We start from the raw sequence: 12,474 nt of genomic DNA, 5'->3' as shown, positions 1-12,474 counted from the left end.
AGATCTATTCGATGTAACTCTTTTTGCGGTGTGTTTGTCGAGATCCGATGAATTGTGGGTTGATGATCAAGTCTATCTATGAACAATATTTGATTCTTCTCTAAAATATTTTATGTATGATTGGTTATCTTTGCAAGTCTCTTCGAATTATCAGTTTGGTTTGGCCTACTAGATTGATCATTCTTACAATGGGAGAAGTGCTTAGCTTTGGGTTCAATCTTGCAGTGCTCGATCCTAGTGACAGAAAGGAAAACAACACGTATTGTATTGTTGCCATCGAGGATAAAAAGATAGGGTTTATATTATATTGTTTGAGTTTATCCCTCTACATTATGTCATCTTACCTAATGTGTTACTCTGTTCTTATGAACTTAATACTCTAGATGCATGTTGGATAGCGGTCGATGTGTGGAGTAATAGTAGTAGATGCAGGCAGGAGTCGGTCTACTTGTCACGGACGTGATGCCTATATACATGATCATGCTTAGATATTCTCATAATTATTCACTTTTCTATCAATTGCTCGACAGTAATTTGTTCACCCACCGTAATACTTATGCTATCTTGAGAGAAGCCACTAGTGAAACCTATGGCCCTCGGGTCTATTCTCCATCATATTAATTTTCTGTCAACAAGCTATTTCTGTTACCTTTTATTTTGCAATCTTTATCATAAAAATACCAAAAATATTATCTTATCATCTCTATTAGATCTCACTCTCGTAAGTGACCGTGAAGGGACTGATAACCCCTTTATCGCGTTGGTTGTGAGGTTCTTATTTGTTTGTGTAGGTACGAGGGACTTGCGTGTGGCCTCCTACTAGATTGATACCTTGGTTCTCAAAAACTGAGGGAAATACTTACGCTACTTTGCTACATCACCCTTTCCTCTTCAAGGGAAAACCAACGCAGTGCTCAAGAGGTAGCAAGAAGGATTTCTGGCGCCGTTGTCGGGGAGATCTATGCACAAGTCAAGACATACCAAGTACATATCACAAACTCTTATCCCTCGCATTACATTATTTGCCATTTGCCTCTCGTTTTCCTCTCCCCAAATTCTAAAATGATTTTCGAAAACCTTTGCCTTTTCTTCATCTTCTTCCCCTATGTATCTTTTTTTGTGTTTGCATGTGCCTTCCATTTGCTTGCAACTTTGCTTACTAAAAATCTATTGATATGGATCCACTTAAAGTGTTCTACTTGGATCATCTTCGATCCTTATGCGCTCGTGTGGAAACCCCAACTAGCCTAGTTGATGGGAAATCTTTAGATGAGCATGATCATTTTGTGCGTCACCATTTGTCTGAAAAAGGGAGACTCTTATGGGATCAAATAAACAGATTGCTGTGTTATGCTTGGAATCTTTGTGAAATTTGTGATTTTACTTGTTGCTCTAAGAACCCTAAAAACACCTCCCCTACCTATGTGAGTTTAATGATAATGAAATCCTATCTTCTTATGCGAAGGGTGTTTATAGTTACTACGATATCGAAAAAATTGAAGAATTTGTTGCTTTTAAGGGTGCTTATGAAGTTGCTTCTTTGATTGAAAAGTATGATATTACTCTCTACAAATCAGAAAATTTTGACATACTTAAATATTGCTATGAAAACTATGCTCATAATGTCTATGTCAAAGAATTTATTGAAAGAATGACTGTTGGTTCGGAAGAAAATAATGATATGGATGAATCTATAGATAACTATGATTCCGATGATTTCATTGAAATATCCCTTGATGAACATAATGCTTGCTATTCTTGTGTCCATGATGCCAATATTTATGAAGATGAGTTTGCTATAGTTCCTTATGTTAAACATAAGATCGTTGCGATTGCACCCAATACTTGATAGTTCCTTCGATCAAAAGCATGATTGCAATGATGTTATTATAAATTCTCTTAATGTCAATTGTGTTAATGATATTCAAAACCTCAAGCTTGGGGATGCTAGTTTTTATATGTCCACTACTTGTTGCAATGATCACGATTGGGGTGATTCTTCTTTTGATCTTGAAACTTTATTTAAGTCTCATGATGAATATGAGATTGATTATAATGTTTGCAATAATATTGAAAGTGGGTTTGGAATAGTGTCAACTTTAGATCCCACATATTTGGAGAATGTTCAATCTTATGAAGTTTTTGATAAAAGTGGGTTTGGAGAGGTCATGACTTTAGTTAATGTTAATCCCACTATTTTGGAAAGAGTGTAAACTTTGCATACATGTGGATCGTGTTAAGAATATGTTTTGTGATAGCTATATTGTTGACTTTTCTTATGATCCTACATGTAATTATTATGAAAGAGGGAAATATGGTTGTAGAAATTTTCATGTTACTAAATTACCTCTCGTTATGTTGAGATTGCTATTGTTTCTTTCCTCTTCCATGCATATGCTAGTTTTTTCTTGCCTTGATAATTTGTTTGCCTATAAAATGCCTATGCATAGGAAGTATGTTAGACCTAAGTGTGTTTGTCACATGTTTTATTATGATCTCTTTGTGCTTCAATTCTTGTCTTTCATGTGAGCATCATCGAAATTATCAATGCCTAGCTAGGGGCGTTAAACGATAGCGCTTGTCGGGAGGCAACCCAATTTTATTTTTGTTCCTTGCTTTTTGATTCTGTTTAGTAGTAAATAATTCATATAGCCTCTGTTTAGATGTGGTTTTATGCTTTTAATTAGTGTTTGTGCCAATTAAAACCTTTGGGAAGACTTGGGGAAAGTCTTTGCGATCTTGCTGTAAAAAACCAGAAACTTTAGCGCTCACAAGATATACTGCCATTTTTTACTGGAGATTGATATTTAGTTAATTATTTTTGAAGATGATTAATAGATAAATTCCTCACGTCCATAAATTTAGTTTGGAATTTTTGGGGTTTCAGAAGTATTCGAAACCTACATATTACTACAGACTATTCTGTTTTTTGACAGATTCTGTTTTTCGTGTGTTGTTTGCTAATTTTGATGAATCTATGGCTAGTAATAGATTTCATGAACCACAGAAAATTTGGAATAAAGTAGGTTTAACACCAATATAAATAAATAATGAGTTAATTACAGTACCTTAAAGTGGTGGTTTGTTTTATTTTACTAACGGAGCTGACGAGATTTTCTTTTAAGTTTTGTGTTGTGAAGTTTACAAGTTTTGGGTAAAGATTTGATGGATTATGGAACCAGGACCGGCAAGAGCCTAAGATTGGGGATGCCCAAGGCACCCCAAGGTAAAATCCAAGGACAACGAAAATCCTAAGCTTCGGGATCCCCGGAAGGCATCCCCTCTTTCGTCTTCGTCCAGCAGTAACTTTACTTGGAGCTATATTTTTATTCACCACATGATATGTGTTTTGCTTGGAGCGTCTTGTATGATTAGATTCTTTGCTTTTTAGTTTACCACTATCATCCTTGCTGTACACACCTTTTGGGAGAGACACACATGAATTGGAATTTATTAGAATACTCTATGTGCTTCACTTATATCTTTTGAGTTCGATAATTTTGCTCTAGTGCCTCGCTTATATATTTTAGAGCACGGCGGTGGTTCTATTTTATAGATATAATTGATCTCTCATGCTTCACATATATTATTTTGAGAGTCCTTTAGAACAGCATGGTAATCTGCTTTGGTTATAAATTTTAAATACTACGAGAAGTTGGATGCTTGATAGTTGTTTTGAGATATAAATGTGGTAATACTAGAACTATGCTAGTTGAGTAATTGTGAAATTGAGAGATACTTGTGTTGAAGTTTGCAAGTCCCGTAGCATGCACGTATGGTAAACTTTATGTGACAAATTTGAAGCATGAGGTGTTCTTTGATTGCTTTCCTTATGAGTGGCGGTCGTGGACGAGTGATGGTCTTTTCCTACCAATCTATCCCCCTAGGAGCATGCGCGTAGTGCTTGGTTTTGATGACTTGTAGATTTTTGCAATAAGTATGTGAGTTCTTTATGACTAATGTTGAGTCCATGGATTATACGCACTCTCACCCTTGCATCATTGCTAGCCTCTTCGGTACCGTGCATTGCCCTTTCTCACCTTGAGAGTTGGTGCAAACTTCGCCAGTGCATCCAAACCCCATGATATGATACACTCTATCACACATAAGCCTCCTTATATCTTCCTCAAAACAGCCACCATACCTACCTATTATGGCATTTCCATAGCCATTATGAGATATATTGCCATGCAACTTTCCACCATTCCATTTATTATGACACGCATCATCATTGTCATATTGCTTTGCATGATCATGTAGTTGACATCGTATTTGTGGCAAAAGCCACCATACTTAATTTCTCATACATGTCACTCTTGATTCATCGCAATCCCGGCCACTGGAGGCATTCACATAGACTCATATTTTGTTCCAAGTATCGAGTTGTAATTCTTGAGTTGTAAATAAACAAAAGTGTGATGATCATCATTAGAGCATTGTCCCATGTGAGGAAAGGATGATGGAGACCATGATTCCCCCACAAGTCGGGATGAGACTCCGGACGAAAAAAAGATGCCATAAAAAAAGAGAAAAAAGGCCCAAATAAAAAAATGAGAGAAAAAGAGAGAAGGGACAATGATACTATCCTTTTTCCACACTTGTGCTTCAAAGTAGCACCATGATCTTCATGATAGAGAGTCTCTTATTTTGTCACTTTCATATACTAGTGGGAATTTTTCATTATAGAACTTGGCTTGTATATTCCAATGATGGGCTTCCTCAAATGCCCAAGGTCTTCGTGAGCAAGCAAGTTGTATGCACACCCTTTTAGTTTCTTTGATGAGCTCTCATATATTTATAGCTCTAGTGCATCCGTTGCATGGCAATCCCTACTCCTTGCATTGACATCAATCGGTGGGAATCTCCATAGCACATTGATTAGCCGCGTCAATGTGAGACTTTCTCCCTTTTTGTCTTCTCACACAACCTCAATCATTATATTCTATTCCACCCATACTGCTATGTCCATGGCTCGCACTCATATATTGCGTAAAATATGAAAGAGTCTGAAAAGGCTATGTATGAAACCATTGCTTGGCTTTTCATTTGGGTTGTGCATGATGAGAGCATTTTGTGTGATGAAAATGAAGCATGGCCAAACTATATGATTTTGTAGGGATAAGCTTTCTTTGGCTATGTTATTTTGACAAGATATAATTGCTTGGTTAGCATACTTGGAGTATTATTACTTTTATGTCAACATTAAACTTTTATCTTGAATCTTTCGGATCTGAACATTCATGCCACAATAGAGAAAATTACATTGAAGAATATGCTAGAAAGCATTCCACATCAAAAAAATTGTTTTTATCATTTACCTACTCGAGGACGAGCAGGAATTAAGCTTGGGGATGCTTGATACGTCTCCAACGTATCTATAATTTTTGATGTTCCATGCTATTATATATTCTGTTTTGGATGTTTAATGGGATTTATTTTACACTTTTCTATTATTTTTGGGACTAACCTATTAACCCAAGGCCCAGTGCAAATTGCTGTTTTTTTTCCTATTTCAATGTTTCGCAGAAAAGGAATATCAAACAAAGTCCAAACGGAATGAAACCTTCGGGAACATGATTTTTGGAACCAACATGATCCAGAGGACTTGGAGTGGATGTCAAGAAACAAACAAGGAGTCCATGAGGCAGGGGGCATGCCCTCGCCCCTCGTGGGCCCCTCATGGCTCAACCGACCTACTTCTTCCTCATATATATATAATCATATACCCTAAAAACAACCGGGAGCACCACAAAACCCTATTTCCACCGCTGCAACCTTCTGTAACCAAGAGATCCCATCTTGGGGACTTTTCCAGAGCTCCGCTAGAGGGGCCATCGATCATGGAGGGCCTCTACATCAACTCCATGGCCCCTCTGATGATGTGTGAGTAGTTTACTTTAGACCTTTGGGTCTATAGTTATTAGCTAGATGGCTTCTTCTCTCTCTTTGGATCACAATACAAAGTTCTCCTCGATCTTCTTGGAGATCTATTCGATGTAACTCTTTTTGCGGTGTGTTTGTCGAGATCTGATGAATTGTGGGTTTATGATCAAATCTATCTATGAACAATATTTGATTCTTCTTTGAAATCTTTTATGTATGATTGGTTATCTTTGCAAGTCTCTTCGAATTATTAGTTTTGTTCAACTAATACGTGGAGATTGACCAGAAGCGACCCGCTAAGCCGCCGTTCCCACATGTACTATCTTCAAGTCCCGAGGAGGCCACAGTTGTTATTAGGAAATTTTCAATCGGTCTCTATAGATACTACTCATGGGATATTACAAAGTTTTACTGCTGCTGCTGTGTCACATCAAGCCATCAATTAACCGGACCAAGTACTACAGGACTACTACTTCTCAAGTGAAGTTGTACTAGATATAATCAACTATTCGTCCGATCGTGTTTGCCTCTGCCTTGGCCGTCCTCGAGTATGCCCACGGCTCGCATGAGTGGCTGGTCATTGCATCTACAGCGAATACTACTTGGAAGCCTATACTACTTGGAGGCTCGTACTTGCCAAATCGACATCCGCGGCCTCGCCCTGAGCGCCTCCTGTCTTCGGTGCTGTGACCCGCCTCTGCTGCGCCGGTTGCTGTGAGTCGCCTCTGCGGCCTCGATCCGTCGCCTTAAGCCGCCACCGGTGTTCTAACCCGTCATTTCGAGTTGCCGCCCCCAACATCGTGGCCTCGGGCCTCCTTTACAAGTCGCCATTGGGCCTCCCCGTGGTCGCCGCGAACCGCCCGTTGGTTGTGACCCGGTCTCGTCGCGATGCTTTCTTTCGCCGGCGTCGCTTCTGGACCGCCATCGTCAACCCTGCTACCCATGATCCGCCTTGGGCGTGGTTCTGCACCACTGGGTCGCGACCCGTGGCTCCGTCTACAAACCGGCCTCCTCTACGCAGAGCCGGCCTCGCTGCCTGCTGTGCCGGACCCCGTCACCTCCGCCCGCGTTTCAAACACTGCTCCAAGCCGCTTTGCCTCCACCAACACAGGACTCCGTGCCAGCTCACCTCTGCCTCTACGGCCGTTTCTAAGCCTTCCGTTGTGGCCGGTTTCAAGCTGCCTTGAGCCACTCAAGTCGACACCGCCGCGGCCTCTGACGCAGCTTTGCCTGTTTTTCTGGAGCTGCTTCCCATTCTGTTACTATTCAAGATGTGAGGATAAGACATGTTGCTTTGAGTGTTTGGAGACTATTTCATCAACTTATTATGAAAACAAGTTGTGTATGTGGATCAAAGGATATACCAAAGCATATGGCAGGATTCTCCATGGACACAGATGCATTTACCAAAAGGGAAACCAATTAAATCCTCCACGTGGTGATCCAAACAAAGGGGCCTCCATGCTTTAAGACTATATTTGTGCGTGGCCATCATGAAGACCGAGACTCGATGGATTATGTGGTTCCTGCACATGAAGATATGTCCATCCGAGCACAGCTATTTCGTTCAGAAAAATTACCCTACGCCCGTCTGCGTGACGATGAACATGTGAAGGGCTCAACAGTTTGTAATCCAGCATACTTGAACGCCGAAGGCCGAGCAAAACATCAATACGGGTTGTCTTTTTCATCTGACTATGTCAAGCATCAGTCTGCGTTCATCCAACAAATCACCAGGTGCTTTCTATGTATCTTATCAGCATATATTAAATTGTTTGGGAACAATTACTCTGGTCTCTGGTATTTTTTCGCAGGACCATTATTCGTTACAAAGGTGTTGCAAAGGGTCATGCGCCAAATATTATTTTTGCACTGGCGCTTATCCGTGCCATGCTGCTGGACGGATACGTGAGCAAGTCGCCGCCCCCGCTACATCAACACATGCGACTGACTCATCGTTCATGCCCACGGCCGACTCACCCATGTTCGTGCCTTTTCCAAAGCCGCGGCCGACTCTCTTGTCCGCGCCGGCTTACAACGCCACGGCCGACTCTACCGTCCACGCCGGCTTACAACTCCGCGGCCGACTCATCTGTCTGCTCCCGCGGCGGCTCAACTGTGATTGATTTCAGCTTCACCGTGGTAATCATCAACTCTGCGGTGGATAACTACTGGCAATGACGTATCAGGTGAAATCCATCTAGCATATTTTTTATATTATATATTGCTTTCTTTAAAGGAGCAATTACTTCGGTTTGCAAGTTGTCCCATGCAGGATTCAAACTGGTCTATATCACGGTTAATTATGAATAATCTCACTCCAACTCCTCAGGTCGCCTTTAGACTCGGGGGCTATGATGTCGTGGCCCAGTAAATATTGCCAGTTTAAAGGCCGTCAAAAAATTGTCGGTTCAAAATAAAGATTTTGGTTTAAAATCTGTATCAAGAAACATCTCTCTCCCGCAAAGCTTTGAAGCTCTCAAATCCGGTTCAAATATCCGGCTCAAGGTAAATTTGTCTCTTACAAAGCTTTTAAATCCGGTTCAAACATCCGGCTCAAGGATAATCTTTCTCCCTCAAAGTTTCGAAGCTTTCAAATCCGGTTTAAAGTTCCGGTTCAAAAAGAATTAATCTCTCGCAAGATTCGAGTTCTCAGAAGATTAAAGGTTGCCAAAGAGAACTTGCTGCCATGATGCGCGGTTCAAACATGGGTATCCTGCCTTACGGCTTACTATATTATGGTCAATTGGGGGCTTCCTGCTCATGGAGCATAGCTGTCGGTACCCTCTTGATCGGCGCGATGCCAAAATTTATATGGTCACTTGGGGGCTTCCTATTCAAACATAGGTCATATTCGAACCAAAGAGAACATAGATGTCGGTACCCTCCTGATTGGCACACTGACAAACTCACTAGGGGGCTTATTGGTCGTATTCGAATCATAGCTTAGCCCCTTTTGGGTCCGACTTGGATCGTATTCGAATTAGGGTCGCTAAAAACCACTCAAGGTCATTTGGGGGCTTCCTATTCAAACATAGGTTGTATGTGAACCAAAGAGAACATAGCTGTCGGTACCCTCTTGATCGGCGCAACGCCAAAGCCACTAGGGGCTACATGATCATATCTGAATCCTAGATTAACCCCTTTGGAACGGTTTACTGATCGTATTCGACTCAGAAACCTCGATTTTTATTTGGTTTAAGTTTTTGCAAACAATCTTTGGTTTTGTCTTGAGACTTCTTTGTTCAGATCTAAGTATAAGTGTGGTTTCATTTAAACCCAGCTTGGCTTTGGACGTTAAGTCGCCAGCATGTGACAATCATCATATATTTAGAAGTATTGGCTTCTAAGGATTGGGTTATCACCCTTACTGCACAGGTCATGTAAACCGGCAGTACAAATTCAATATCAGAATGGTTATATGTGGGATATTATGACCCGCCCTGCGGTAAACCGCCAAGGGATCTTGTCATCTACTTGTGTGCAGGATAAAACTACATTTGGGTGGTTACTTGCCTTGGCTTTTGACGTAAAGTCGCCAGGGCATATGTTGTTTAAACTCTATGCAGGATTTGCAGAGCTATGACTTACATAAATGATTAAGTTCCAGCCCATCGTCAAAGATTGAAATTGGTGTCTCAAAATGGTTATCAATTCTTGATTTTCTCAAAGGCTATAAGCCGCTGGGTTATAAAAATTCCGGTTTACAATGGAGGCGTATTAAATCTTCATCGGCTAAGAGCCGCCGGGTATTTAAGCTTCGGGTTTACTTATCAACAGATGAGGTTTTCAAAGTCGCTTTAGTGCAATGGCTATTATATTATCAATGGATATGATTTATTCTACAATTGAAGGAATAGTCCCGAGTCGCTGCAGGCTTACGACTCGGCACTTGGGGGCTACATTATTCAAGTTGAGATTACATCAAATATGCAAGTCCCATGTCACTGCCAGCATGCACCATGAAACTTGGGGGTTAATGCAAAGTCATTTTTACTGGCCTTATTGAAGACCCGAGTCATCACATTGTAATGAGCCAGCGCTTGGGGGCTACCAATTGCTCCTGTCAACAATTCAAGGTACACAAGTTTTAAATCTATTATATTGAAAGGTCCACTACTCAGTTGGAAGAGTACAAAGCTCTTAACCTTATGGACGTGGGTTTGAGCCCCATGGAGAGGATTACAACATATGATATTCTTTTCAAGGAAATATATATAAAGTCCTAGCTCAATATTATCTTACTGAGCCGGCCCTTGGGGGCTACATGTCGCTGCTCAAGTCTTCATCTACAAAGTCCCTGCTCATCATTGCATAAATGACCCGGCCCTTGGGGGCTACACTAGTTGAAGTTTTTGTGAGCATAAGACAATTACAAGTCCCAAGTTGATGCAAGCATGACAACCCGACACTTGGGGGCTACATGTAACACGGATATAAGGAGAAATACTTTCGAATTCTCAGTTTTGAGCAAATCAGATTGACCCAGTGTCACCAATCATTATGACCCGGCGTCAGCAACAATTATGACTCGATGCCATCAATATTTAAAAACTGGCAATTTTGGTAATATTAAATCGGCAAGTTCTACATCTTCAACCCGGCTGAATATCAGATGAGTATTTCAAGACCAATATTTCTTAAGCCGACGCTTTGGAAGTCGACTCAAGCGGATGATTCTTCACAATATTTCTACAAGAGACCAATGTCAGGAAATTGACTCTGAAGCTGGCCTATTGACCCGAACTTTTCAAAAGAAGTATCTGGATTTTTTGCATTGACAAAGTTGAAACATATCTGCTAAAGAAGATTTGCTATGAGATCATGGACATGTACATATCAACAACGAAATGACAAGGACTTAACGATGATCAAATGCCGGCTCAGAAGAACCTTCGACCCGTCGTATAATCTGTCAAAGTTGGTCTTGATTTGCAGGATTAGTTTAACATGGATAAATCCAAATTAAACTGGGGGCTAATGTCGGGGATATACCCCGCGGTATGACCCGACAGGATATATGACCCGTCCGGACTTAGCGTTTCATTGGCAACCCGCCAGAAGATTGGCGACTCATGTGTCTGGCGGTTCACTAGTGTGACGACTCACAAGCCTAAAGACTCATTGGTGACCCGGCGGGTGTTTCAGATGGATGACAAGGCCCAAGGCCTAGAAGGCCGACTCATGTTATGGTGGGCCGGCTTAAGAGGAAGACATAAGGAATATTCTCCTACAAAGGAAGCAAGACTAGGACTCCACTTGTAATAGAGTAATCCTAGTCCTACTAGGACTAGTCATGTAACCCGCCCCTTCAACTTATATAAGGAGGGGCAGGGCTCCCCAAAGAAGGACAAGCAACAAGAAACAATACCTAGGGCTAGACACAAAGGGGGAGCCGGCTTATGCGGTGACTCTCTCATGAGAATAATGAGATCTAGCCACAAACATCATGTAGGGCTATTACCAGATGATGTTTCCCGGGGCCCGAAGCTGTCTAAATCCTTGTCTTGTGTTGCGTCTCTCGATTCTGCTCAACCCCTCTCAAGCTACTACAAAGATGCGTTGGCCTCACGACTAAGTCCTGACACTAAGGACATCTGTCGTGACAATTCCATGACATGATCAGTCTCGGAATCCCGGTTACAAGACATTTTGACAATGGTAAAACAAGACCAGCAAAGCCGCCCGATGTGCCGACAAATCCCGATAGGAGTCGCACATATCTCATTCTCAGGGCACACCGGATAGGTCAAGCTATGAGTAAAACCAACCCTCAAGTTGCCCCGAGGTGGCCCCGCAGGTTGCCTCTTTCGGACCAACACTCAGAGGAGCACTAGCCCGGGGGGGTTTAAAATGAAGATGACCCTTGAGCCTGCAGAACCCAAGGGAAAGGTATATGGTGGTAGGTAGGCAAATGGTAAAACCAAGGTTGGGCCTTGCTGGAGGAGTTTTATTCAAGGCGAATTGTCAAGGGGTTCCCATAACACCCAACTGCGTAAGGAACACCAAATCAAGGAACATAACACCAGTATGACAGAAACTAGGGCGGCAAGAGTGGAACAAAACACCAGGCATAAGGCCGAGCCTTCCACCCTTTACCAAGTATATAGATGCATTAAAGTAAATAAGAGATAATAATGATATCCCAACATGGAACACACTTCATCTTCACCTGCAACTAGCAACGCTATAAGAGGGGCTGAGCAAAAGCGGTAACATAGCCAAACAATGGTTTGCTATGAAAGGTGGGTTAGAGGCTTGACATCGCAACATGGGAGGCATGATATAGCAAGTGGTAGGTAGCGTGACATAACAATAGAGCGAACAACTAGCAAGCAAAGATAGAAGTGATTTCAAGTGTATGGTCATCTTGCCTGCAAAGTTCTCAGAGTTGTCGAAAGCTTGATCCTCGATAGCGTACTCAACTGGTTCCTCGGTTACATACTCATCTCCCGGCTCTACCCAAAGCAAGAACACAAGCAAAGGAACAACAATCAATCATGGTGCAATGCACAAGCAACATGATGCAAAACATGGCATGATATGCAAGACATTGTGTTAACCCAAACCTTCCATTTTTATCAATGACAA

Source organism: Triticum aestivum, chromosome 4A (assembly GCF_018294505.1).
Source record: "Triticum aestivum cultivar Chinese Spring chromosome 4A, IWGSC CS RefSeq v2.1, whole genome shotgun sequence".
In the NCBI taxonomy this organism is placed as follows: domain Eukaryota; kingdom Viridiplantae; phylum Streptophyta; class Magnoliopsida; order Poales; family Poaceae; genus Triticum; species Triticum aestivum.
Note: the sequence above shows the minus strand (reverse complement) of the source record.